Source organism: Arachis ipaensis, chromosome B2, assembly GCF_059453495.1.
Source record: "Arachis ipaensis isolate K30076 ecotype BB chromosome B2, ASM5945349v1, whole genome shotgun sequence".
Taxonomy (NCBI): Eukaryota; Viridiplantae; Streptophyta; class Magnoliopsida; order Fabales; family Fabaceae; genus Arachis; species Arachis ipaensis.
In genome coordinates this window covers 58,276,499-58,304,442 of record NC_142437.1, presented here as the reverse complement: position 1 = coordinate 58,304,442, position 27,944 = coordinate 58,276,499, and the positions used below count along the sequence as shown (strand labels likewise).

Below are 27,944 nucleotides of genomic sequence, written 5' to 3'. Positions count from 1 at the left end.
CTAAGCAAGTCCTGAGTTATTTGAGAAGAAAGTATGAAACAGAAAGCAATTACATTGGCTATATTAGCAAGCATTTGAAGTTCATCAGAAGGGTTTTATGCAGAAAGTTGCAGCATCACTTTTTCATTCTTATCAGGTAAGATTATCACTTTTTCCTTGCATCCATCAAACACTGCTATGGCCTCTTGTTATTCTTATGTCCTTGGCACTTTTCTTCTTTGTTTTTCTTTTCTTTTTCTTAGAGCTTCTTTGCTCCTTGTTTGCTTAGTGTCATGTGTTGCACAAGCCTTTGGCATTTTCTTTTTCTTATCAGTGCACTACACATATCCACTTCAGTCATTTTAGTTCACATTTCTTCTTGAGACATTGGTGCCCAGCACCTCTTTGTGTGACTAAATGTTTTGTATTTAGGTTGCTCTTGATAATGGACTTTTGGTTGATAATCCCGGGTTAGTTAACCCAAGTTACCAAGTGTTGAAACACTCCTCAGAACCTATTCATCCAAGCATATCCTTAATACATGAACACCACAGGCATTTGTCTCAGAAGTTCAAACCATTGGTGCCTAGCTTATTTTCTCAAAAAAAAATTTTTTTTTTTTTTTTGGTTGCCCTTTTTCAGTGGCTTTTTCTTCTTCCTTTTCTTTCTTTTTCATGGCCAAAGACATTTATTCATCAAGATCCATAGACAGTTTTCAATTTCTACATAAAAATGATAATTCTACACTCTATTTCCAGTGATCTGACTAAACAATCAAGCATGCATACCACCACTTAATTCTACTTGATTTGTCACTAATTGAGCCAAGTTACTTTTGTTCAAACTTTTCTTTTATTTTCGGAAACAGAACAAGCATGGCAAGCATTTGTTTAAGAAGGTGGAGTTATATCCAAACATCTAGGCATTCACTTTATTCAAAGCAATAAACAGACAAATATACTAAAAACTTCACATTCCAGAAAGATTCAACATTTACAGTTTAAACCAGAACAAGCATGCTTTTGTTTGCCCTTTTTAAAGAATTATCAAGGAACAATACCACCTTGTGAAATTCCTTGTTTTCTCTTTGTTGCCAGGAAACAATTTGATTTCCCTTTTTCTCCTAAATGTTGCTTCATGCTTTAAAATCCTTGTTTCCTTTCCTGCAAAGAGTGATGAAGTTGCTTGCTTCTCAAGCACTTGAGTGGTTAGCTCAACTATGTGTGGGTAAGTATCTGAGTCTTAAGTTGGTGTGTGAACACCAAACTTAGTCTCCCACTTACTTCTCTGTGCTTTGAATCCTTGAGTTCTCTTTGGAATGAAGTTGCTGCTAAGGGTTTTAAGCATTTCTGTGACTGCTTAGAATGGTTGTTCCTCTCATATAATTCAAAGGTTGTTGTGTTCAGTTGATCTTTATGGTGGAACACCAAACTTAGAGTCACACATTCCCCTTTGAATTATTGATCCACGAATTCATTGTTTGGTGTGAAACACCAAACTTAATTCTTTGCAATGCACAGAAACTACTTCACCCTTTTTATTGAAACAAATAAAAGAAACAGCAAAAGGGTATTACCTCAGGTTGGGTTGCCTCCCAACAAGCGCTTCTTTAACGTCATTAGCTTGACGGTCAGCTTCCTCAGTTGAGGTGATATTTAACTTTGTCCTTCTCATCCACATCTCCCAAGTAATGTTTGAGTCTTTGACCGTTCACAATGAAGGTTCGTTGTGACTTTTCTTCCATGATTTCTACTTGTCCATATTTGGAGACCTTGGTGACAAGGAATGGTCCAGACCACCTTGATTTTAGCTTCCCTGGAAATAGCTTCAGCCTAGAATTGTAGAGCAATACTTTTTGTCCTTCTTCAAATTTCCTTGGGGCTATGTTGCTGTCATGCTTCTTCTTTGCTCTTTCCTTGTAAATTTTGGCATTCTCATAAGCTTCCGCTCTGAATTCTTCCAACTCTTGAATTTGCAACATCCTTCTTTCTCCAGCAGCTTTGTTGTCCAAGTTCAAAAGTTTCAAGGCCCAGTATGCCTTGTGCTCCAACTCCAGTGGCAAATGGCAAGCTTTTCCATATACTAGTTGGTAAGGAGACATTCCAATTGGTGTTTTGAAAGCTGTCCTATATGCCCAAAGAGCATCATCCAGCTTAATCGACCAGTCCTTCCTTGAAGTTCCCACAGTCTTTTCCAGGATCCTTTTGAGTTCTCTGTTAGATATTTCGGCTTGCCCACTTGTCTGTGGATGGTATGGTGTGGCTACCTTGTGTTTGACTCCATATTTTAGAAGCAATGCCTCTAATGGTTTGTTGCAGAAGTGGCTTCCTCCATCACTGATGATTGCTCTTGGAACCCCAAAACGGCAAAAAATGTGTTTTCTGAGGAAGTTCATGACTACCTTATTATCATTGGTTGGAGTTGCTATTGCTTCAACCCATTTGGAGACATAGTCTACTGCCACAAGAATGTAATTATTTGAGTATGAGGAGGGAAAGGGTCCCATGAAATCTATCCCCCATACATCAAACAATTCAAGTTCTAGAATGAATTGTTGTGGCATTTCATTTCTTCTTGGCAGGTTCCCCGCTTTCTGACATTCATGGCAGTGCTTCACTAGTTCCTTTGCATCTTTGAATATAGTGGGCCAATAAAAACCACACTGCAACACCTTAGCTGCTGTTCTTTCTCCTGCAAAATGTCCTCCATAAGTGGAGCCATGGCAGTCCCATAAGACTTCCCTTCCTTCTTCCTCTGATATGCATCTTCTGAGTATGCCATCGGAACATTTTTTAAACAAGTATGGTTCGTCCCAGATGAAGTATTTGGCATCATTTACCAATTTCCTCCTTTGATGTTTGTTAAATTCCAACGGTAAACTCCCAGTGGCCTTGAAGTTTGCTATGTCTGCAAACCAGGGTGCTTTGTGAATTACCATGAGTTGTTCATCAGGAAAGCACTCATTTATATGTGTGCTTTGTGCGCTTCCTTCTTCACATGGTATTCTTGATAAATGGTCTGCCACCTTGTTCTCTACACCCTTCTTGTCTTTGATTTCAATGTCAAATTCCTGCAACAAAAGAACCCATCTAATAAGTCTTGGTTTGGATTCTTGTTTAGCAAGTAAGTATTTTAAAGCTGAATGATCAGTGAAGACAATGACTTTAGATCCAATGAGATAGGATCTAAATTTGTCAAATGCAAAGATTATTGCCAAGAGTTCTTTTTCAGTGGTTGTGTAATTCCTTTGGTTATCATTCAAGACTTTACTGGCATAATAAATCACATGTACCAAATTGTCTTTCCTTTGTCCTAACACTGCCCCAATAGCAAGGTCTGATGCATCACACATCAGTTCAAAAGGTAAGTTCCAATCAGGTGGGGCAATGATAGGTGCAGAGGAAAGTTTTTACTTCAAAAGTTCATAGGCTAGCATGCAATTTTTATCAAATACAAAGGGTGTATCAGAGACAAGCAAGTTACTCAAAGGTTTGGCTATTTTAGAAAAGTCTCTAATAAACCTTCTGTAAAAACCAGCGTGTCCCAAAAAACTCCTAACTGCCTTGACATTACTTGGTGGAGGTAATTTTTCAATGAGTTCCACCTTAGCTCTGTCCACCTCAATGCCTCTATTAGAGATTTTGTGGCCAAGGACTATTCCTTCTGTGACCATGAAATGACACTTTTCCCAGTTTAATACTAGGTTGGTCTCTTGGCATCTCTTAAGCACCAAGGCAAGGTGGTGTAGGCAGCTAGGAAAAGAATCTCCAAACACAGAAAAATCGTCCATGAAGACCTCAATAAATTTTTCAATCATGTCCGAAAAGATGGACAGCATGCATCTTTGGAAAGTGGCAGGTGCATTGCACAATCCACAGGGCATGCGTCTATAAGCAAAAACTCCATATGGACAAACAAATGATGTTTTCTCTTGATCTTTAGGATCAACTACTATTTGGTTGTAGCCTGAATATCCATCTAAAAAACAATAGTAAGCATGTCCGGCAAGCCTTTCAAGCATCTGATCCATGAATGGGAGTGGGAAATGATCCTTTCTGGTGGCTTCATTGAGCTTCCTGTAGTCTATGCACATCCTCCACCCAGTGACGGTTCTTGTGGGTATGAGTTCGTTCTTCTCATTTGGCACCACAGTTATGCCACCTTTCTTGGGAACTACATGGATGGGACTAACCCATGGGCTATCAGAAATGGGGTAGATTACCCCTGCTTGCCATAACTTCATGACTTCCTTTTGTACCACTTCTTTCATGACGGGATTCAATCTTCTCTGAGCTTGAATGGAGGGTTTAGCATCCTCTTCTAACAAGATTTTATGCATGCATATGGATGAACTTATCCCCTTCAAATCGGCTAGGGTCCATCCAATGGCATCTTGATGAGTTTGTAGCACCTTGATCAATTCTTCTTCCTGTTCTTGGCTCAGGGCAGAGCTAATGATAACAGGGTGACTCTCATCACTACCCAAGTATGCATACTTGAGATTAGGGGGCAATGCTTTGAGCTCAGGTTTTGGTGCTTCCTTCTCTTCTTTCACTCTCTCTGGCATGCTTGGCATGGTTGTTTCAGCAGCCTTGATGTCACTAACTTCAATATCCTTGGTGAACTCCTCCTCTGCCACTTCCTTTATTGTTTCCTCAAAAGTTTCTTGTACTGCAATGTCCACTACATCAATCCTCATGCATTCCCTTAGTGATTCTGATGGATAGCTCATTGCCTTGAATACGTTAAACACCAATTTCTCATCATGTAGTCTAAGAGTGAGTTCACCCTTTTGTACATCTATGATGGCTCCAGCAGTAGCCAGGAAGGGTCTTCCCAGAATTATTGAAGCTTTGGCTTCTTCCTCCATATCTAACACCACAAAATCAGCAGGAAATATAAAATCTCCCACTTTCACCAACAAATCCTCAACTATCCCATGAGGGAATTTAAAAGTTCGATCTGCCAATTGGAGGGCCATTCTTGTTGGTTTGGCTTCCTCAATCTTCATTCTTCTCATCATTGTTAGAGACATCAAATTGATGCTGGCCCCTAAGTCACACAAGGCCTTCTCCACCATGACTTCTCCTATGATGCAGGGGATTTGGAAACTGCCTGGGTCCTTCAATTTCTGAGGCAATTTGTGCTGAATGATGGCATTGCATTCTTCAGTTAACAACACAGTTTCCTCATTTCTCCAGCTTCTCTTCTTGGTCATTAATTCTTTTAAGAATTTTTGTATAGAGTGGCATTTGCTCTATTGCCTCAGCAAACGGAATGTTGATTTGGAGCTTCTTGAAAATCTCCAAGAACCTAGAGAATTGACCATCCTTTTCACTTTTCATCAAACGTTGAGGATATGGTGCTTTAGGTGTATAAGGCTTCAGGACTTCTTTTTCTTTTGTTGCGGACGGTGTAAAAGATTGTCCTTGTTCCTTGTCTCTCACATGTTCCCTTGCTTCATCCTCTGTGGTTTCCTTTGAGATCTCCTTTAGATTCTTTCCACTTCTGAGGGTTATGGCCTTACATTCTTCCCTTGCAATAGCCTTGGCAGCATGAGAAACGCTCGTCCCAGGGGTTTGCTTAGACAAATACAAAATTTGATTTTCTAGCTTCTGGATGGCAGCTCCTTGGTTTTGCAGGTTAGACTTTACTTCTTCCTTAAAAGCTTTCAATTCGGTTATGTCTTGACTCATGGTTGTAAGCATTCCTTCTATCCGGTTTAATTGATCTTGAAATTGTTGGTTAGGATCAGGTTGGGTAGGTTGATTATTTTGGCCATGATATGATGGTTGGGAGTAAGTGTTTTGTGTGGCTTGGTATGATCTTTGGTTGGAGTTTTGGTATGTGGAATTGTTATGTTGGTTGTGGTTGTAAGGTTTGTGGTTTTGTGGTTGGGTTTGTTGGTTCCCCCACCCAAAGTTTGGGTGATTTTTCCATCCTGGGTTGTAAGTATTGGAATGTGGATCATATGATTGCCTTTGTTGGTTTCCCACATAGTTGGCCTCTTCCCAATCACCTCCTTCAATGCTTACTTCCTCTTGATCTTGTGTGTGTATTGCAGCCACTTGCTTTATTTCTAATTGCCTGGTAAGCTCTGCTAGTTGCTTGGCAAACACTTTGTTTTGGGCTAGAATTGTATCAACATGGTTCAGCTCCATGACTCCCTTAGTGTTGTGCCTCTCTGATGCATAGTAGTACTCATTCTCAGCCACTGTCTCAATCACTTCAATGGCTTCTTCCACAGTCTTTTTCCTGTTCAATGAACCTCCTGATGAATGGTCTACAGCCTTCCTTGATTCATAAGAGAGTCCATCATAGAAAATATGCAATTGCACCCAGTCATGGAACATGTCCGGTGGGCATTTCCTTGTCAAATCCTTGAATCTCTCCCATGCCTCGTAGAGAGTTTCACCATCTTGTTGTCTAAAAGTCTGAACCTCAGATCGAAGCCTATTGACCTTTTGTGGGGGGTAGAAACGTGCCAGAAACTTGCTTTCCACCTCATCCCATGTTGTTAGACTCCCCCTTGGGAATGATTCCAGCCACTTAGCTGCTTTGTCCCTAAGTGAAAATGGGAACAAAAGCAGTTTATAGGCATCTTCCTGGACTCCATTGGACTTCACAGTGCCACAAATTCTCAGGAATTTTGTGAGATGTTGGTTGGGATCTTCATTAGCACTCCCACCAAATGAACAATGATTCTCCACAAGTGATATTAGCTGTGGTTTGAGTTCAAAATTGTTGGCCTGAATGGGTGGTTTCTGAATGCTGCTACCACAATTCCCAGAGGTTGGGTTTATGTATGAACTAAGAACCCTCCTCTCAGGAATGGCATTGTTTCCATCAGCTCTCTCATGGTTGTGAACTTCTCTATCCATGTTGAGATCTAGAGCTTCCTCAAAATTGTCCTCAGATTCTCCTTCAGATTCTTCTTCTCCCAGTACTCTCTTCCCTCTTGCTTCCCTTCTAAGTCTATGAAGGGTCCTCTCTGGTTCGGTATATGGAGGAGTTGATGTCTCTCCTCTCCTACCTGTCATACAAGAACACAGCACAGGCAACAAACAAGTGAAATACTCTTGGTTAATGGAAGAGTATGGTTAGAGCAATTGAGGAATTAATTCAAACAGTTAGTGAGTCAGTGAGTTAGTTGCTTGAATTTAAAGGCATAAAGAAAGAAAGCATGTAACAGAGTGCAGAAATTAAAATTCAACAAGTAACTTGTACTGAATTAATCAAAACACAAAAAAAATGCTCAATCTAGTTAACTTCCAATTGGAGAATTGTCAATCGAAAACCAATCCCCGGCAACGGCGCCATAAACTTGATGCGCATAAACTTGTTATGCTACGATTAGGAAATTGCACGATCGGCAAAATTCCTTCCGGCAAGTGCACCGGTTATCGTCAAGTAAAAACTCACAATAGAGTGAGGTCGAATCCCACAAGGATTGGTTGAGTGAGCAATTCAGATTAGAAGTGTGTTCTAGTTGAGCGGAATCAAGATTTAGATGAGAATTGCGGAATGTAAAATTGGCGGGAAAAGTAAATGACAAGAAATTGAAATGGCGGAATCTTAAATTGCATGAATTAAAGAGCAGAATGTAAATTGCTGAAATTAAAAGGGAATGGGGGTGATTGCATGAATTGAGTTGCAGAATGTAAAGAGAAAGTGGAAATCAGAAATGGGGAATTCATTGGGTTATAGGAGATATTGAGATCTCCGAATCAAAACATGTTTATCTCTTCCTCAACCAATGCGTTCATTGAATTTTGCTTGGCAATCTTATATGATTGGATCCCAATCCCTTGGCTCACCAATTCTCTCTAAAAACAAACAAATTCCCAATCCCTTGGTTTAAATGTTCATAAGAAGAGATGATGCTCGATCACTGATTATACCACACAGTTTCATGAACCACAATTTGGTAGGATTACATGTCACAATATCCATCCAAACCCCAATCCAATTCACTGTGAGAAAGCTTCTCTAGCATGAATCCTCCATTCCTTTCCCAAGGTTCCGAAGGATTCCAATTATGGGTAGTTTCTTTCCCAAGACAACTACCCAATGGAATTAGAACAAGAAGCTTTCTAACAAAATTCAAGAGAAAAGATTGAAGAAGAAGATAAACTATTATTGATTCATTGAATTACAATAGAGCTCCCTAACCCAATGAAAGGGGTTTAGTGAGTCATAGCTCTGAATTCAACTACAAAGATATGAAAACTAGCTAAAAATGAAAAAGTAAAAGTTCCTTCTAACTTCAATTCTATCCTATTTATACACTTTCTATATTGAGCTTCTGTTGTGTTTCTTGGGCTTCGAGGCCTCTCCCTGCTTTCCTTTTGCCTTGGGTTTATGATCCATAATCTTGATGAGGCTGCTGATCCAAATTCTGTAACATTCATTGAGCCAACTTAGTGATAATCAAATAATGGCACATGACTCAATAAATTGAAATTTCAGACTCATCAATCCTTCAGGCCCAATCCCATAAACCATGATATTCAATTGGGTTTCATACCAGAATAAGTTTAAGTTAATGTTTGTGCTCAAATACTAACTTAAACCACAATATTTTTGGTCCAGAAACCTTTTCCAAGAGTGGCGTTTAAGTTGCAGTTTGAGCTTAAACTGCAGCTTAAACGCCAGACACTTCCAGTGAGGCCTTTTGTAGAAGCACGTTTAAGCTTCAGTTTAAGGTTAAACTGAAGCTTAAACGTGGAAATGGAAGAAGGCAGCCCTGGAGAGTCATGTAGTCGAACACGTTTAAGCTTCAGTTTAAGGTTAAACTGAAGCTTAAACGTGGATATAGGAAGGGCAGCCCTGGAGGTCGAACACGTTTAACCTCTAGTTTAAGGTTAAACTGGAGGTTAAACGTGGAAATGGAAGGAGGCATCCTGGAGGTCGAACACGTTTAACCTCCAGTTTAAGGTTAAACTGGAGGTTAAACGTGGAAGCTTAGAAGGGTAGCCCTGGAGGTGTCGAACACGTTTAAGCTCCAGTTTGAGGTCAAACTGGAGCTTAAACGTGGAAATGGAGAGAGCAACCCTGGAGGAGAAAACTTGGTCGAACACGTTTAAGCTCCAGTTTAAGGTCAAACTGGAGCTTAAACGTGGAAATGGCTCCCTGGTGCTTTTCCCATTCTGGCGTTTAACCTCCAGTTTAAGGTTAAACTGGAGGTTAAACGTGGAACTCCTTCCTGAGTGGCATTATCATTCTGGCGTTTAACCTCCAGTTTAAGGTTAAACTGGAGGTTAAACGTGGAATACTTCTTTGGTGAGACTTTCATTCTGGCGTTTAACCTCCAGTTTAAGGTTAAACTGGAGGTTAAACTTCAATTCCAGCATTTCTTAGCCTTCATGATTCTGGCGTTTAAGCTCCAGTTTAGGCTTAAACTGGAACTTAAACTCCACATGTGATATTCAAGCTTCCTTTATTGATTTTGTTGCTTCCTTGCTTAGCCTCTTCTTCCCTGAAATCATCCAAACAATTGCATCAAAGTCTTGCAAAATTTCATGAGAAATCTTCCATTCATAGCATTCAAGTAATATAACTAAAAACTCATGGAATTTGCATCAAAATCATACTGTTTGGATGGTTCATTGCTTTGTTATTCATTTAACCATTCTTGGTTACTTTAAGCTCAAGAAAATGCATAAAACAACTAAAACTAACAGAAAAATGCTAGTGAAACTAGCCTAAGATGCCTTGGCATCATCGACCAAACAAAGATAGAAACCACCTTCTACAAATCGGCATGATGAACATAGAATAATGCAAGAAGTTATCAAAAGTGATCCGAAAAAAGAACCTGACGAGGTCTTATGGATTACTAAATAATAACTTAAAGACTGGCCGACGTTAAAAAGTAGGTCCAAGTCAACCCAAGTTATCAGCAAATCCCTGGAAAGAGGTCTGGCCAACCCTATAAAAGAGGAATTGCTATAACTTAGAAGAGATCGAGATGACGAAGTCGGTCTCCTACGAAAAACAAGTTGTAAAAGTAGTCCCTGAAAGAGACCTGACAAAGGTCCAAGAAAGAGGATTACAAAATAACTTAGAAGAAATCGACATAAAGAAGTCGGTCACCTACAACGGACAAGTTATAAAAGTAGTCCCTGAAAGAGACCTGACAAAGGTCCAAGAAAGAGGATTACAAAATAACTTAGAAGAGATCGACATAAAGAAGTCGGTCTCCTACAACGGACAAGTTATAAAAGTAGTCCCTGAAAGAGACCTGACAAAGGTCCAAGAAAGAGGATTACAAAATAACTTAGAAGAGATCGACATAAAGAAGTCGGTCTCCTACAACGGACAAGTTATAAAAGTAGTCCCTGAAAGAGACCTGGCAAAGGTCCAAGAAAAAGGATTACAAAATAACTTAGAAGAAATCGACATAAAGAAGTCGGTCTCCTACAACGGACAAGTTATAAAAGTAATCCCTGAAAGAGACCTGACAAAGGTCCAAGAAAGAGGATTACAAAATAACTTAGAAGAGATCAACATACAGAAGTCGGTCTCCTACAACAAACAAGTTATAAAAGTAGTCCCTGAAATAGACCTGACAAAGGTCCAAAAAAGAGGACTACAAAAATAACTGGAAAGAGGACCAACGTAAAGAAATCGGTTATGGATGGCCAGAAATAAATACAAGTAAGAGCCAAAAAACCGAAACACAAGTTGGATCCACACATCCACAAAGGATCCAAGCTACTAGCAATAAGTACAAAGCAATCCTCAAAGGCCGAGCAGCAAGGTTTCAGCATTCTCAAAACCCAGAAAGATGCCAAGACAAGTGCAAACAAGCATGATGTAAAATACAATATTATAAATAAGCTTCAGGATCAGGCCCAAAGCTTGAAAGCTACTTGTTTTTTTTCAAAATAAAAAGTTGCTAAACAAGCAACCAGAAGGAGTATCAACAGTCAGTAAAATATTCAAATTACAGAATAAAGTGTTTAAAAAAGCCCACAAGTCGGGCTATCTACACAAACATCCAAGAAAAATCAGCTAAGATCGGGATCCTTCTCGGTAGAATCAGTCTGGGGTGAAGGAGGGCGAGTTTGGAGAGGCACTGCATCCACCGTACCGTCGTCCCTATTCAGAATTTGACAATCAGGATCTAATTCTGGACGAGCAATCCCAGCAGGAGGAACTATAGAGGTCGACACTTTAGCAGCAGGCACAGAGGGAGGTTCGACATCATCATCATCTTGGTCGTCGGGGACAATCTTACTATCCCTCACAATGTTGTCCAAGCTAAAAAGAGTAAGATCAACCTCAGGAGCGAGAACTTGAACCTGCTCCTTCAAATTATCATAAGCAGCGTTTACGCTGCCGACAAGGTGACCTTAGAGCTCGGAATAGTCAACTCGGGCAGACTCCAACTCCTCCCTCAGACGTATCACCTCCCGATAAGATGTGACATAACTATCTTTTTGCCTCAATGCAGTGTCCTCGGCCAATCTCACCGAAGCCGCCAGGGCAAGAGAACTAGCCTTTTCGTTCTCCAGATCCTTCTCCAGTTTGGCTACTCTCACCTCAAGCTCCTCTTTTAAGCCCTTCATCCGGTCGAATTCCTATTTTGCCTCTTCCATGAAGGCTTTGGTGGCATGGAGACGAAGATTTAGAGCCGTTCGGTACAAGGCAGCTCCCATATGTGCCATTTTTACCCTCCTCGGCCCAGGAGAACTCGGCACGGGCGGCTTCACCGAAACTTGGGAAGATCCCTCTCCCACCACCTTGGCCGAGATATTTTGAGCAGCTGCAGCCTTCTTTGCTTTCTTGTAGGCCTTCATGGAATCGTTGTTTTTTGACATCTATGAAAATACAGAATCGACCACAGTAATGGGTTACAATCACAAAAAGAAGAAGCAAAACTAAAAAGCAAGTATAGAAACAAGTCAGACAGTACCCAAAGCAGTTCGAATCAAAGATGGATCACTCAAAAATCTTTTCGTATCAAGATAGGGTGGTTCCCCCCATAAATCTTCAAGAACAATTACAAAAGCCCGGTCAACCTCGTCAAGCATCTCCCATGTATAGTGAGACACTCTCACATTCTTTTGCCATTCTAGAGGAAAGACAGGCTCATCATTTTCATCAAGAAAAAAGGGGCGGACCCCTCAACAGCACGGACTCGGAAGAAATAATTCTTAAAATCTTTAAAAGACTCATCGTACATGGCAAAAACTTTATGCCCCTGGGCTGACCTGAAAGAAACCCAAGAAACTTTCTTTTTGGAAGACCCTCCGGGCTTGGCAGAAATAAAAAGATAGAGGAAAAGAGTCTGAGAAGGTGTTATGCCTAACTCTTGGCAAAGCAGCTGAAAAATCTTGATAAAACCCCAGGAATTCGGATGAAGCTGGGATGGGGCAATATTACACGACCACAACAAGTCGGTCTCGAAAGCAGTAAAAGGAAAGGTAATGTCCAACTGGCTGAAGAAATATTCATAGGCGTAGAAAAAGGGACGCTCCCTCTCGACAGAAGTAAGAAAGCAAACCCTCTCATCAGAGTCGGGCGCCACAAGCTCATAATCTCTCTCTCGGGCACCACCACCACAAATCCTATGACGTTTCCTCAACTCTACACAAAACTCAGCATCCACAACAGAGACACACATTAAGACAAGGGAGTCCAGCCAATCGGACATCCCCTCGGGAACTTTAGAAGACATCTCTACAATGTTATGACAAGAAGACATGAGGCCAACTAATCCTACAATAAGAAAAGAAGATTGGATTACTAAAAAACATCTCGGACGAGGGGCAAAACAACTCGACTAATATGATACAGAAGAACAAACAGAAAAGGAAAACCCCAAGACTCAAACCAAAGCCGTAGGGCATCCTTTGGAGGCAATAACAAAGCAAGGATTCAGGAAAAATCTACAGTTTACGTCCATCTCTCAAACAAGAAAAGTCAAGTCACAAACATTTCAAAAAATCAAAACACAAAAAGTCATCAAAGCCACTATCTTTTTACAGTCTATCAGCAAAAAGCATCGACAACATCAAACACGCCAAGTGGAAACCGTCAAAGGCACAACCTTTTTTAATAATCAAACAAAATCATCATCAAAGGCACAAACAGAAACGGTGATAACATGCAAAAGCCTTAAGAACATCAAGCAATAGGAAAGACGAAAAGGTTCATGCAAAAGGGCGAAGAAACTCCCAGAACACACATCACAACAGCAATCAGGCACAGCAAAAGCAGAAAGATCCAAACTTTCTCCAAACAAAATCAAAACTTTCTCAAAACCAGACAGGAAAATAACGTGAGAAAGGAAGAAAAACCAACCTGAAAAGAGAAAGAAGCTTCAGAGGAGATTGAAGATGGAAAAATGGAATCACCGAGAGAATCGCCAAAATGATGCTGAGGCAGAATGCAGGCGAAAACAGAAAGTGAGAAAGTAAAGGGAGAAGTTACAAAGAAAGACGAAGAAGAGAAACCGTTTTTTGGTCGTGAATTTCGAAAATAAAAGCCAAAGAAACAGGTAATCAAAACTAATTAATGAAGGTATTTAAAGCTTCGCATATTCCCAAAGCCAAAGCGCTGATATAAAAATGCGCGCTCTTAGAGGAAAGCGTTCTACATTCAAAAAAGGTTCTACAAAGAAAAGAATCGACAAAATGCTCGAGTTCGGCTTCACTAGAGAAAGATCGAAGTCAAGGACTCGACCTCAAAGCAGAAGACCGAGCTCAAGCAGGGACACTGTTCACACCCTGGGCCGAGCTATCCGACCCGAGATATTCAGTGACAAAGCGATCGACCTCTTCAAGTCAGGCGATCCGACCTCTTCTCAAAGAGGTCGGCCAAATCGACAAGAAAGCCCAATAAAGGGCCCAAATAGAGGAACACGACCCAAATCCACAGGCCTTCCAAGCCTATAGAGATAAGGGCGGTTCCCTTGAAGATAAGCTAACCTCAACTCAAAGATAAAGATAAGATAAGTAACTTATCTTATCTAGAAAGGTCAGTCCACACTACTATAAATACACCGGAGCACCCAGGTATAACTCATACTCTGATTCTATAATAAACCTGCTTAATACCCGTGCTAACTTAAGCATCGGAGTCTCATGCAGGTACCCCCCACCCTCCGGTGACCAAGGATCAGAAGTGAAGCCAGTCCAACAAGTCAGACACAACAGCTCCGGCCGCCACCAGCCAGCCAGACACGTCATCTCCGACCAGTACAGGAGATCTCATCTGAGATCGGCGTACAGTTTTAGGTAACCCTCAGAACAAGGTCCAAAGCAAAAATAGAGTGTGCTTAAGAACTCTGGACACCTCTAATTGGGGACTTTAGCAAAGCTAAGTCACAATCTAAAAAGGTTCACCCAGTTATGTGTCTGTGGCATTTATGTATCCGGTGGTAATACTGGAAAACAAAGTGCTTAGGGCCACGGCCAAGACTCATAAAGTAGCTGTGTTCAAGAATCAACATACTAAACTAGGAGAATCAATAATACTATCTGTATTCTGAGTTCCTATGGATGCCAATCATTCTGAATTTCTAAGGATAAAGTGAGATACCAAAACTGTTCGGAAACAAAAATCTACTAGTCCCGCTCATCTAATTAGAATCTGAGCTTCACTTAAAACTCTGAGATATTATTGCTTCTCGATTTCTTTTTATCCTATTTTATTTGTCTAGTTGCTTGGGGACAAGCAACAGTTTAAGTTTGGTGTTGTGATGAGCGGATATTTTATACGCTTTTTGGGAGTAATTTCATGTAGTTTTTAGCATGTTTTAGTTTGTTTTTAGTATATTTTTATTAGTTTCTAGGAAAAATTCATATTTCTGGACTTTACTATGAGTTTGTGTATTTTTCTTTGATTTCAGATATTTTTTGGCTGAAATTGAGGGAGCTGAGCAAAAATCTGATTCAGGCTAAAAAAGGACTGCAGACGCTGTTGGATTCTGACCTCCCTGCACTCGAAATGGATTTTCTGGAGCTACAAGAGTCCAAATGGTGCGCTCTCAATTGCGTTGGAAAGTAGACATCCAGGGCTTTCCAGCCATATATAATGGTCTATACTTTGCTCAAGGATAAATGACGTAAACTGGCATTCAACGCTAGTTCCATGTTACATTCTGGCGTTAAACGCCAGAAACATGTTACAAGTTGGAAGTAAACGCTAGAAACAGGTTACAACCTGGCATTTAACTCTGGAAACAGCCTAGGTATGTGTAAAGCTCAAGTCTCAGCCCCAGCACACACCAAGTGGGCCCCAGAAGTAGATTTCTGCACTATTTATCTTAGTTTACTCATTTTCTGTAAACCTAGGTTACTAGTTTAGTATTTAAACAACTTTTAGAGATTTATTTTGTACCTCATGACATTTTAGATCTGAACTTTGTACTCTTTGACGGCATGAGTCTCTAAACTCCATTGTTGGGGGTGAGGAGCTCTGCTGTGTCTCGATGAATTAATGCAATTATTTCTGTTTTCTATTCAAACACACTTGTTTCTATCTAAGATGTTCATTCGCACTTCAATATGATGGATATGATGATCCGTGACACTCATCACCATTCTCAACCTATGAACGCGTGACTGACAACCACCTCCGTTCTACCTTCGATTGAATGAGTATCTCTTGGATTCCTTAATCAGAATCTTCATGGTATAAGCCAGAATCCATTGGCAGCATTCTTGAGAATCTGGAAAGTCTAAACCTTGTCTGTGGTATTCCGATTAGAATTCAGGGATTGAATGACTGTGACGAGCTTCAAACTCACAAGGATTGGGCGTAGTGGCAGACGCAAAAGGATCAATGGATCCTATTCCAGCATGAGTGAGAACCGACAGATGATTAGCCATATGGTGACAGCGCACCTGGACCATTTTCACTGAGAGGACGGATGGTAGCCATTGATAACAATGATCCACCAACACACAGCTTGCCATAGGAGGAACCTTGTGTGCGTGAAGAAGAAGACAGGGGGAAAGCAGAGATTCAGAAGACAAAGCATCTCCAAAACTCCAACATATTCTCCATTATTGCATAACAAGTATTTAATTCATGCTCTTTTAATTTTCGCAATCCAAACTGATAATTATAATTGATATCCTGACTAAGAATTACAAGATAACATAGATTGCTTCAAGCCAACAATCTCCGTGGGATTCGACCCTTACTCACGTAAGGTATTACTTGGATGACCCAGTGCACTTGCTGGTTAGTGGTACGAGTTGTGAAAAGTGTGATTTATAATTCGTGCACCAACAACTGGGCGTGTGAAACTGGCTTGCCACTTGGAACAAACGCCATGAAAGTAATTGGGCGTGGCACGCCAGGAGTTGGGTGTGGCACGCCAGTTATGTTTTCCAGAAAGGATCCTCAAAGCTTTTACATGGGCATGGCACGCCAGTATAGTTTTCCAGAGAGCAATGCTCAAGGCCACAAGAGGGGCGTGGCACGCCAAGCTGGGTGTGGCACGCTGATTAGTGGTAGAAGTTAGACCAATTAAGAGATTATAATATAATAAAACAGCGTTGCGAGTATAGCTCTTAACCAGCAAAAATCCACCTCATCAATTTAGAAAGGTTGTCACAAAAAGTTTAGAATTAAAATACTGGGAGTATGAGTCCCAGGTCGTCTCCCAACGAGTTGCTAGAAAGGGTGCTAAGTTATTAATCAGGAGTTTTCCGAGAATTTTGAGAGTTGAATGACAGAAAATAAATAATTGTAAATTAAAAGAGAAATATATATTCTAATTAAAAAGCCTTGACTGGAAGAATGATTAATTGGAAGTTCTATCCTTGTTGGAATTCTCTCAAGTGTAGTATAAAGAGGTTGTTATTTTCACTTAGTTAACCCTTACTAAATAAAGGAAAGTCAAGTGATTGAGCTAACTCTTGTTCGCAAATCCTAGTCCTCTCCCTTGGAAAGGTCTAGCGTTAGTAAATACAGAATTAGCCAACAACTTCCAATTTAACTAATTACTTGAGCATTCCAACTCAAGTGTCTCCTCTTAATCAACCCCCATGTCAAGTAGGAAATCTACTCTATTGACATGGATACCATCTTCGTTATTGGGAGTTTGGAATAGAAAAGAGACATGATAAATTAAATAAAATAGAGATTTAAATTAATTAAAAGTAAAAGTAATCCTTTGCATTAACAATCCATGAATATAATCCAATTACCACTCTAAACAAGAATTAAGAATATGGAATAAATAAAAGAGCAAGTAAGAAAATAAACTAGAATAGTATCTTCAATGGAGGTGATGACTCTTCAATATCCAAAAGCAAAAGCATAAACTATGAATGTAAACAAAACCTAGAGGAAGAGTAGTTTTTCTCTAGATTCAGATCTAAAAACCTAAAAACTATCCTAATGAGAATATGTGAATGTGTCTATGTGTGTGTTGAGTCTCTGCATGTTCCCTGGCTTTATTCTGTGTTTCTCGGCCGAAAATTGGGTCAAAACGCGGCCTGAAATCACCCCCGGCGTTTTCTGTTAATTCTGCAGATCGCGCAGGTCACGTATACGCGTCAGTCACGCATACGCATCAGTCACGCGTACGCGTCAGTCATGCATGCGTGTCGTTTGGCGAATTTCCTTGTCACGCGTACGCGTCGTCCACGCGTGCGCGTCTTTTGTGCAGACTCCAATCCACGCGTACGCATCAGGCACGCGCACGCGTCGCTGTAAATTTCTCCATTTTGCGCGCTCGCGTGAGTGATAAACCACTATTCTATGGTTTATCTTGTACTCAATTGAGTGGTTTTTATCAACTCTTTACCCACTTATTCATACTATTTGCATTTTTTAACATTTTCCTTCTTGATTTTGTGCTATGATTGAAAACATGCTTCTTTGATCTTATATTTGTTTATTATTAATCTTCTCTTATTACCATTAGATGCCTTGATATGTGTGTTAAGTGATTTCAGAGATTACAGAGCAAGAATGGCTTAGAGGATGGAAAGGAAGCATGCAAAAGTGGAAGGAATACAAGAAGTTGGAGAAATTACTAAGCTGTCCAGCCTGACCTCTTCGCACTCAAACGACTATAACTTTAGCTACAGCGGTCCAAATGACGCGGTTCCAATTGCGTTGGAAAGCTAACGTCCAGGGTTTCGATTTAATATATAATATGTCATAGTTTCCCTGACGCTAGACGACGCGACCGCGTGCTCCATGCGGCCGCGTCGCAGTGACGAAAATCAATGTGTATGAATTCGCAACCAGCGAATTCTAGGCTGTTTCTGACCCAGTTTGCGCCCCAGAAAACACAGATTAGAGGCTATAAAGTGGGGGAATACATCCATTCATCATTAAGCTTTCACATTCACAATTTTAGGAGTAGATGTAGTTTTAGAGAGAGAGGTTCTCTCCTCTCTCTTATGATTAGGATTTATGATTTCTCTTAGTTTTAGGAGTGACTCTCAATCCCAGGTTCTTTATTTTTATTTATTTTTCCAATTCAATTTATGAACATCTATGCCAAATTTAATTTCTTTTGTTAATGCAATTTGAGGTATTTTCAGATTTAATTTTGCTTTGCTTTATTTATATTGATGCTTTTTAATTTAGATATTTTCTTCCTTTTGGCTTTGGTTAAGTAATTGGTAACGCTTGAGCTGTCAATAAAGGAGTGATTGAAATTGGGAGTTGCTCCAATAACTCTAGTCTTTCCATAGGAATTGACTAGGACCTGAGGATTAAGCTAATTAATCCACTTGATCTACCTTCATAGTTAGAGGTTAACAAAGTGAGATTAAAATCCAAATTTCATCACAATTGATAAGGATAGGACCTCCAGTTCTAATACCTTGCCAAGAGTTTATTTTATTATTATTATTTTATTTTTCTTATCATTCAACATACTGCTTCCCTACTTTCTAAAACCCCTACCTTACAAGACTCATAACCAATAATAAGAACATACCTCCCTGCAATTCCTTGAGAAGACGACCCGATGTTTGAATACTCGGTTATCAATTTCAAAGGGGTTTGTTACTTGTGACAACCAAAATGTTTGTACGAAGGGATTTTTGTTGGTTTAAATACTATATCTACAACGCGACTGTTTTTATGAAATTCTTTACTGGCAAAAATTCTTAACGTCAAAATGGCGCCGTTGCCGGGGAGTTGCAAACGTATGCCTTATTATTGGTTATTGTAAATATTTTATTTTTACTTGTTTATTTGTTTTTATTTTTGTTTTTATTTTTGCTTTTTCTTAAGTTAAGAGGTTATTGGTTTTTATTTTTATCTTATCTTATTTCAAAAATCAAATTTCAAAATTCAAATTTAAAAATTTTCAAATATCAAATTTCAAAAATTCAAAATTCAAAAATTTAAAATTCAAAATTTCAAAATTTAATTTTCAAATTCAAAATTTAAATAACCTTTTAATTTAAATTTATTTTTATTTTTAATTTTTTATTAGCTACTATGAATTCTCACCCCTCTCGCTTCAAGTTTGATTCCAATGTTTTTGTTAGGAATGGAAACTATAATGAAAACTGGCATCAAGGTTGGAAGAATCAAAGATGGGAGGAGCCACAAGAATTTAATCAACTCTCATGGCAACAACCACCTCCAATGGACTATCAACAACCATTCTGTGATGCATATCAAGGCAATGGCTATGGTGAGCGCTCCTTTGATTATCAACAACCACCACCATACGCTTATGAACCCCCTCCTCAACATAACTTTGGACCACCAAACTCACAAGCCCCTTTTCGCCATTCACCTCCATATGACCCTAACCCTCAACCACCATACCAACCACCTTATGAGCCATATGAACCGTATATAGAACCACCCCAATTCCAACCCAATTACTCACAAGAACCACCACTTTAATATTCACCATCTCCATATCCATCAATCCAAGAGCACTATGATCCTATTTATGAAAGCCGAGTGCATCAAGAGACAAAGGATCGTTTCAAGGAAACAGTGGATCGATTTCAGGCAACCATTTGTCAATTGGAACAAGCGATAAATCAATTAGCTTCCCGACGTTCGGACACTCAAGGAACCCCCATGGCTTCATGTGGACAATCTAATGAAGAACGTAGCATGAAGGAGATACTAGAAACTCCAGTGAACAGTACGGAGCATGACTTTGTACTGGAACAAGTAGAGGAAGCCGGAATTATTGAAGAAGAAGAAGAAGTGGTTGAAGACTTAGGCGATGCAGAACCGCCATGGGAAAGTCCAGTCATAGAACCCCCTTCCAAGACGTTTGAAATTGATGCTGAGGAGGGTGTACAACCTCCAAGGCATATCACAGTTGAAGACTTGGAAGAGGTTGATCAAGAGAAAGAGATTCAAGAAGAAGAAGCACAACCTCCCATGCCCTTGAAAAGCAATGAAGAGGAGATTGAATTGGAAGAAAGCTACCAAGAGGAAGAGGTTGAAATTGAAGAAGCTTGCAAAGAGGTGGTAATTATCAGAGAAGAGCACAAGGGAGTGGAGCTTGCAATTTCATTAAAAATACCTCCCCCTAAGTTGCCATCATCCTTCACAACATTCAAGTGGGTAAAATTCATATTTCTTAGCTTTCTAATTCCACTTGAATATGGGCTACTGGAGACGGATGGTCAACTTAGAGCTCTTTGTAACATTAAGAGTAAGAGGAAGATGGCCAGTGGTAAGAATTGTCCTGCAAGGTTCATCATGGTTGGAAGCTTTAAGTTTAAACGCAAAGGTTGGTGTAAAGCTCAACTGAATGGGTCTAGGAAGTTGTTTGGTAGCTGTAGTGAGAATTCAAATTACTTATCACCCAGTTGGAAAAATACAGATCCCGACAAGGATGGGTGTAAAAGCAAGATTTGGGATCCTGGAATCTGCTCTGATACTTGTTACCCCGGGAGCCTAAGAATCTGTTTGAAGCTTCTTAAGGGCTTTACATGCTTAGTTTGGGATCCTAAAGGCTACTGGAATTACAAACATTGGTGGAGATTCCTGGATGAGTTCAAGCACAAGCCACCATAACAGAAAGCTCACCAAATGTCCAACTTAAGGACTTTAACTAAAAGTGCTGGGTGGGAGACAACCCACCAAGGTATGATCGTTCCTTTTCATTTTTATTTAGTTTTATTTGTTTTCGAGTTTTATTTTATTTTATTATATTGAACCTGGAGTTTTGCATCACATTCATATTAACACTGCATTCTGCATTTTTTTCAGATTTAAAAAAAAAAGGCACGCACGCGACGCGGCAGCGTCGCTGACGCGTCCGCGTCACCAGTGCAATGGGAAGAAAAGAAGACGAACAGAGAGTCACGCGAGAGTGTGGCTGGAGGCGCACCTTTAGCATCATTTGACCCCACGCGACCGCGTCGCTCACGCAACCGCGTCATGTGGGAACTTTGGCCTCCCACGCGACCGCGTCACCCACGCGGCCGCATGCCATGTAAATCGACGTAAGCAAGGGTGTATGGCAGTAAGTTGAGCTGGAGTTGGGCTGGACTCGTGCTGGAAGCCCAAGCCCTCCCACGCGAACGCGTGCCCCACGCGTCCGCGTCATATTGGAAATAAGGCCACTCACGCGATCGCATGCCCCACGCGACCGCGTCGCCCAATATTTGGCATTCAATGATTTTGAATAGAGAGTTGTGCGAGCGCAAGGCTGCCCTCACGCCAGCAGCATAAAACGGGTCACGCGACCGCGTGACTGACGCGACCGTGTCAATCAGTTTAAGTGCAAGTCGCGCGACCGCCTGCCCCACGCGACCGCGTCGCTTGCGCCGCACAGCTTATCTTAATTTGCCAAATATCTTATCTTTTCTTTCCCAATCCTAATTTTTCCTCCCTCCTTTCTTACTTACTTCTTCTTCCCTTCTTTTCCTTCTCATTCTTCTTATCTTTTATTTTATTTTATTTATTTGCGTACTTTCATTCATTGTATTTTAATTTTGTGCATATTTTTATTTTCTTTTCTAAAATTATTGGTGTTCAAATGTTCTTATTCAACTGTTATATCTTTTCTGGTATTTTCTTGGTGCTTATGACTTGTTTTGTTCTGATTGGGTAACATTATTTAAATCAATGCTAATCTTTTAAGATACTTGTACTTCTCTTGCATTGATATGAACTTATCTTATCTTGCATTACCCACATTCTCCCCTCCTTTGTTGCAAATTCTGCACCACTGGTATGCCATCCCTTCTATTGTTTTCTCACGTACATGTTGAAGCTTCCATGATGGCCACCTGGAAGGGAAGCGGAAGACGTTTACATGGGGAGACAGACAAGTCCATCTGCACAATTTTTAGAGAAAAGCATCAGTTGAAGCCACCTGTCCACTTGCACATCTTAGCATGCACCGAGGACGGTGCAATCTTTAAGTGTGGGGAGGTCGATACCGATCTCCATGGGTTAGTACCTTTCTGTTTTAACAACAATGTTTAAATTTTCTTTGTTAAAGTATTTATTGCATTTGCATATTTGTTTGATTTTATGCATTTAGTTACAACTTGGTTAAAGTAATAAAATTCTTTTAAGACCCTATCTTTGAAAAATTTCACTAATTTAAATTGAAAAAAATTTTTATGTTAAAACTTGTTTGAAGTTGTATGTGGAACATGGTGTTTGATCCAAAGAACACACAACCTGTGAGATTTTGAGCTTATTTATATGGTTACATTATTTAACCATAAATATTTTATTCTTGTGTGTTTTCTTCTCTATAATTACAATCTTTGCTTTGTTCCACTCCATATGTCCATTATTTAGTATATTTACATGCTTGCACATGATTGAGGCCATTGTTTGATTTTAGCTCACTTATCCCAAATAAGCCTACCCTTTAAATCACCCTTGTCAGCCACTTTGAGCCTTTTAGTCCCCATTTGTTCTATATTTTACCACATCACTAGCCTTAAGCGGAAAACAAATTAATTATCCCAATTGAATCTTTGGTTAGCTTAAGATAGAGATTGTGTATCAAATAAGTGTGGGGAAATTGTGGGAACATGGGTTGATAAAGGAATGTATCATGTTTTTAATTTATTTGAATATGGGAAATTTGGGAACCTACTCATGAAAAACCAAAATAGAAAAATAATGAAAAATCCATGTGCATTGATAAGTTATGTTTGCTTTTATGATTCAAAAAAAAAAGAAAAAAAAAAAATATATATATATATATATATATATATATATATATAATATAATATAAATAAATAAATAAGGAGACAAAATTATCCCAATGTTGAGTTAATAAAAAAATCAATGCACATGTGATAAATTAAAAAGAAAAAGTTGATACATGAGTATGTGATGTAAAAGTGAGAATCATGGGTAGCTAGGCATGAATTAGAATTATATAGAGTATATGTATGTTAGGTGAAAGTTTAGGTTAATTAAAGATTCATATTATAACTCACTTGGCCATACATATATCCTTACCTTTACCTTAGCCCCATTACAACCTTGAAAAGACCTCATCATGTTTGCATTGGTACATTAAATAATGTTGATTGGTTAGATAAAGAACAAAGTTTAGAAAGCATGATTAGAGAAGAGTAGAGTGATTGACCCTAGACACTTGAGAGTTAGAGTGATATACACTACCAGTAAGGGTTCAGTGCTAAATTCTATGTTCCCTGCTTTCATGAGCTATCTTCTTACAAGTTTACTTGCTTTTTATTGTACGATTTGAATTAGTGGATATTGGTTTGTATTTGTCTTGGAGAACTTGTTTACTTTTAAACCAAGCAGGTAGAAACATTTTGCATGTAGTTGCATTCATATAGATAGGATTGCATTTCATACATCCTACCAGTCCTCTTCATCCTTATAGCTTCTCTTGAGCTTAGCATGAGGACATGCTATTATTTAAGTGTGGGGAGGTTGATAAACCACTATTTTATGGTTTATCTTGTACTCAATTGAGTGGTTTTTATCAACTCTTTACCCACTTATTCATACTATTTGCATGTTTTACATTTTTCTTCCTGATTTTGTGCTATGATTGAAAACATGCTTCTTTGATCTTATATTTGTTTATTATTAATCTTCTCTTATTACCATTAGATGCCTTGATATGTGTGTTAAGTGATTTCAGAGATTACAGGACAGGAATGACTTAGAGGATGGAAAGGAAGCATGCAAAAGTGGAAGGAATACAAGAAGTTGGAGAAATTACTAAGCTGTCCAGCCTGACCTCTTCGCACTCAAACAGCTATAACTTTAGCTATAGAGGTCCAAATGATGTGGTTTCAGTTGAGTTGGAAAGCTAACGTCCGGGGCTTCGATTTGATATATAATATGCTATAGTTTCCTTGACGCTAGGCGACACGACCGCGTGCTCCATGCGGCCGCGTCGCAGTGACGAAAATCAGCGTGTTTGAATTCACAACCAGCGAATTCTGGGCTGTTTCAGACCCAGTTTGCGGTCCAGAAAATACAGATTAGAGGTTATAAAGTGGGGGAATGCATCCATTCATCATCAAGCTTTCACATTCATAATTTTAGGAGTAGATATAGTTTTAGAGAGAGAGGTTCTCTCCTCTCTCTTAGGATTAGGATTTATGATTTCTCTTAGTTTTAGGAGTGACTCTCAATCCCAGGTTCTTTATTTTTATTTATTTTCCCAATTCAATTTATGAACATCTATGCCAGATTTAATTTCTTTTGTTAATGCAATTTGAGGTATTTTCAGAATTAATTTTGCTTTGCTTTATTTATATTGATGCTTTTTAATTTAGATATTTTCTTCTTTTTAGCTTTGGTTATGTAATTGGTAACGCTTGAGCTGTCAATAAAGTAGTGATTGAAATTGGGAGTTGCTCCAATAACTCTAGTCCTTCCATAGGAATTGACTAGGACCTGAGGATTAAGCTAATTAATCCACTTGATCTACCTTCATAGTTAGAGGTTAACAAAGTGAGATTAAAATCCAAATTTCATCACAATTGATAAGGATAGGACTTCCAGTTCTAATACCTTGCCAAGAGTTTATTTTATTATTATTATTTTATTTTTCTTATCATTCAACATATTGCTTCCCTACTTTCTAAAACCTCTACCTTACAAGACTCATAACCAATAATAAGAACATACCTCCCTGCAATTCCTTGAGAAGACGACCCGAGGCTTGAATACTCGGTTATCAATTTCAAAGGGGTTTGTTACTTGTGACAACCAAAACGTTTGTACGAAGGGATTTTTGTTGGTTTAGATACTATATCTACAACGCGACTGTTTTTATGAAATTCTTTACTGGCAAAAATCCTTAACGTTAGTGAGCCATGCGTGCGCGTCGGTGCTCGCTGGTCATCTGCTTAGTTTCTTGTGTTCCTTCCATTTTTGCAAGCTTCCTCTCCATTGTCTAAGCCATTCCTGCCCTATAAAGCCTGAAACACTTAACACACGGATCACGGCATCGAATGGTATAAAAGAGAATTAAAATATACTAATTAAAGATCCCTAGAAAGCAAGTTTTCAATCATAAAACAATACTAGGAAGGGATTATAAAATCATGCAAATCTTATGAATAAGTGGGTAAAGGCTTGATGAAACCACTCAATTAAACACAAGATAAACCATAAAATAGTGGTTTATCAACCTCCCCACACTTAAACATTAGCATGTCCTCATGCTTAGCTCAAGGAGATAAAATAAATGAGTAGGGAAAAGTAAGACTCATGCAATGCAATGCAACCTATGTATATAAATGCAACTATATGCTAAGATGGTTTTGCCTACTTGGTTAAAATAAATAAGTTCTTCAAGACAAATATAAATCAAATATCACTAATTAAAATTTATACAGTAAAAACAAGTAAACTTGTAAGAAGACAGCTCATGAAAGCAGGGAAGATAGAATCAAGCATTTGAACCCTTACTAATGGTGTATATGCACTCTAGTCACTCTAGTGTATAGGGTAATCACTCTACTCTTTCCTAGTCATGCTTTCAAGATTTTGTTCTTCACCTAACCAATCAACAAGTATTTAATGTAATAATACAAACATCATGAGGTCTTTTTAAGGTTGTAATGGGGCCAAGGTAAAGGTGAGGGTATATATATGGCTAAGTGAGCTATGAATTGAATCTTCGATTAACCTAAGCTCTTACCTATACATATTCAATATTCTTCTTAAATCATGCCTAGCTACCCAAAATTTTCCCACTTTTGTATTACATACTCATGCATCAACTTTTCTCTTTAACTTGTATCACATATGCATTGATTTTTCATTAAATTTAAAACTGGGGTAATTTTGTCTCCTTATTCATTTATTTATTTACTTAATTACTTTGAATATTTTTTTTGAAGCATAAAAATATACATCACATTATCAATGCACCTGGATTTTTAATTTTCTAGTCTCACATGAGTAGGTACACAAATTCCCCATTAATTCATCAATGTAAAAACATAACACATTCCCTTGTTAACCTATGTTCCCACAGTTTCCCATACTTAATCGACACACAATCTCTATCTTAAGCTAACCAAAGATTCAATTTGGGTAGTTAATTTATTTTTCCGCTTAAGGCTAGTGATGTGATAAAATATAGAACAAATGGGATTAAAAGGCTCAAAGTGGCTAAAAAGGTAAATGGAAGGGTAGGCTATTTGGGATAAGTGAGCTAATAAAATAATGGCCTCAATCATATGCATGCATATAACACATTAAACATTGGACATATAGGATGGAACAAAATATAGATTATAGTCATAGAGAAGCAAACACATAAGAATAAAATTTTTATGGTTAAATAGTGTAACCATGTAATTAAGCTCAAGTCTCACGGGTTGTGTGTTCTTAGCTTTAAAGTATGTTCCAAATACAATCGTCAAACAAATTTAACACAAAAAATTCTGATTTAAATTAGTGAAAATTTTTTAGAATAAAGTCATGAAAAGAAACATATTATTTTTCAACCAAATAGAACATGCATACAATTACCTATTACTATGCTATCTATCCTATCCTAATAAAAGAAAAATTACTAATTTATTGGTGTTAAGAAAGAGAAATTACCTCCGGAAGTCAGGTACTGACCGACCTCCCCACACTTAAAGCTTGGCACCGTCCTCGGTGCCATCAGTCAAGAACAAAGGGGAGCTGGTAGCAGCCTCTCCACAATCGGAACCGTCATGGCTCCCTGTGCTGGTAAATGAAGTGGAGTCCGGGGTGTCTGGGTCTCCTTTAGGTGGGTAGTTACCAACAAGTAGCTCCTTGAGGTATGTAAATCTACGCTTGTTACGGTGCTCTCTTCGCTTTCCTTGTCGGTCAAGCCGGTCCAATTTCTCAAGTATTTGATGGAGCAGTTGGTTTGTTGAAGGTGCTTGTGATGTGGTAGGAGAAGGGATATCTTCTGCTGGTTCTGTGCTCCGGTTGATAGTGGCTGCTGGAGGTCTGATATACTTCCCATTGGGAACGTACTGATCATCCCGTGAAAGCATGACCTTAGTGTCCCCAACTCTGTAGGACAATCCAGCTGCTGAGACTAGATCTAAAACCAAGGCGGGAAAAGATTGGTTGCCCGCAATCTGTACGTGTCCCATAGCATTCCGGATGTGTCTTGGTAAATTGAGAGGCTGGTCTGTAAGGATACACCAGAGTAAAACAGCCATATCTGCAGTGAAAGAGGACTCGTGAGTGCTCGAAAAGATGTAATGGGACATGATCTATGCCCATACTCGAGCCTCCAAGGTGAGTGCTGAAGCCAATATGCTCTTAGGTCGGGATCGATGGTATCCATAGATCCATTTGCTGCCAGGTTGTGCTATAACTCTGAGAACAGTGTCCCAGTCAAATTAGTATGTCTGGAACTTGAAAGAGGCTTTTTAAAATGCGTCCAATCCTTCTGGAACAGGGGGAAGATCTAAAACTCGCTGAATGGCCTCTTCAGTTATGGGAACTTGCTTCTGACGGACATAGACAGACTGCATGGTTGGCATGTGAAAATTGGAGTAGAATTCAACTACCCATGAAAGGTTAACCTGTCACGG

The 27,944-nt window shown here is 39.2% G+C and overlaps 1 non-coding gene across 1 annotated transcript; it reads left to right on the top strand.

Moving 5' to 3' along the window:
* The first annotated feature begins 6,330 nt into the window (after positions 1-6,330).
* Positions 6,331-6,434, top strand: LOC148574006 (small nucleolar RNA R71). Its single transcript, XR_015905706.1, has one exon. It is a non-coding gene; the product is annotated as a small nucleolar RNA R71 (small nucleolar RNA).
* The last annotated feature ends 21,510 nt before the right edge of the window (positions 6,435-27,944 follow it).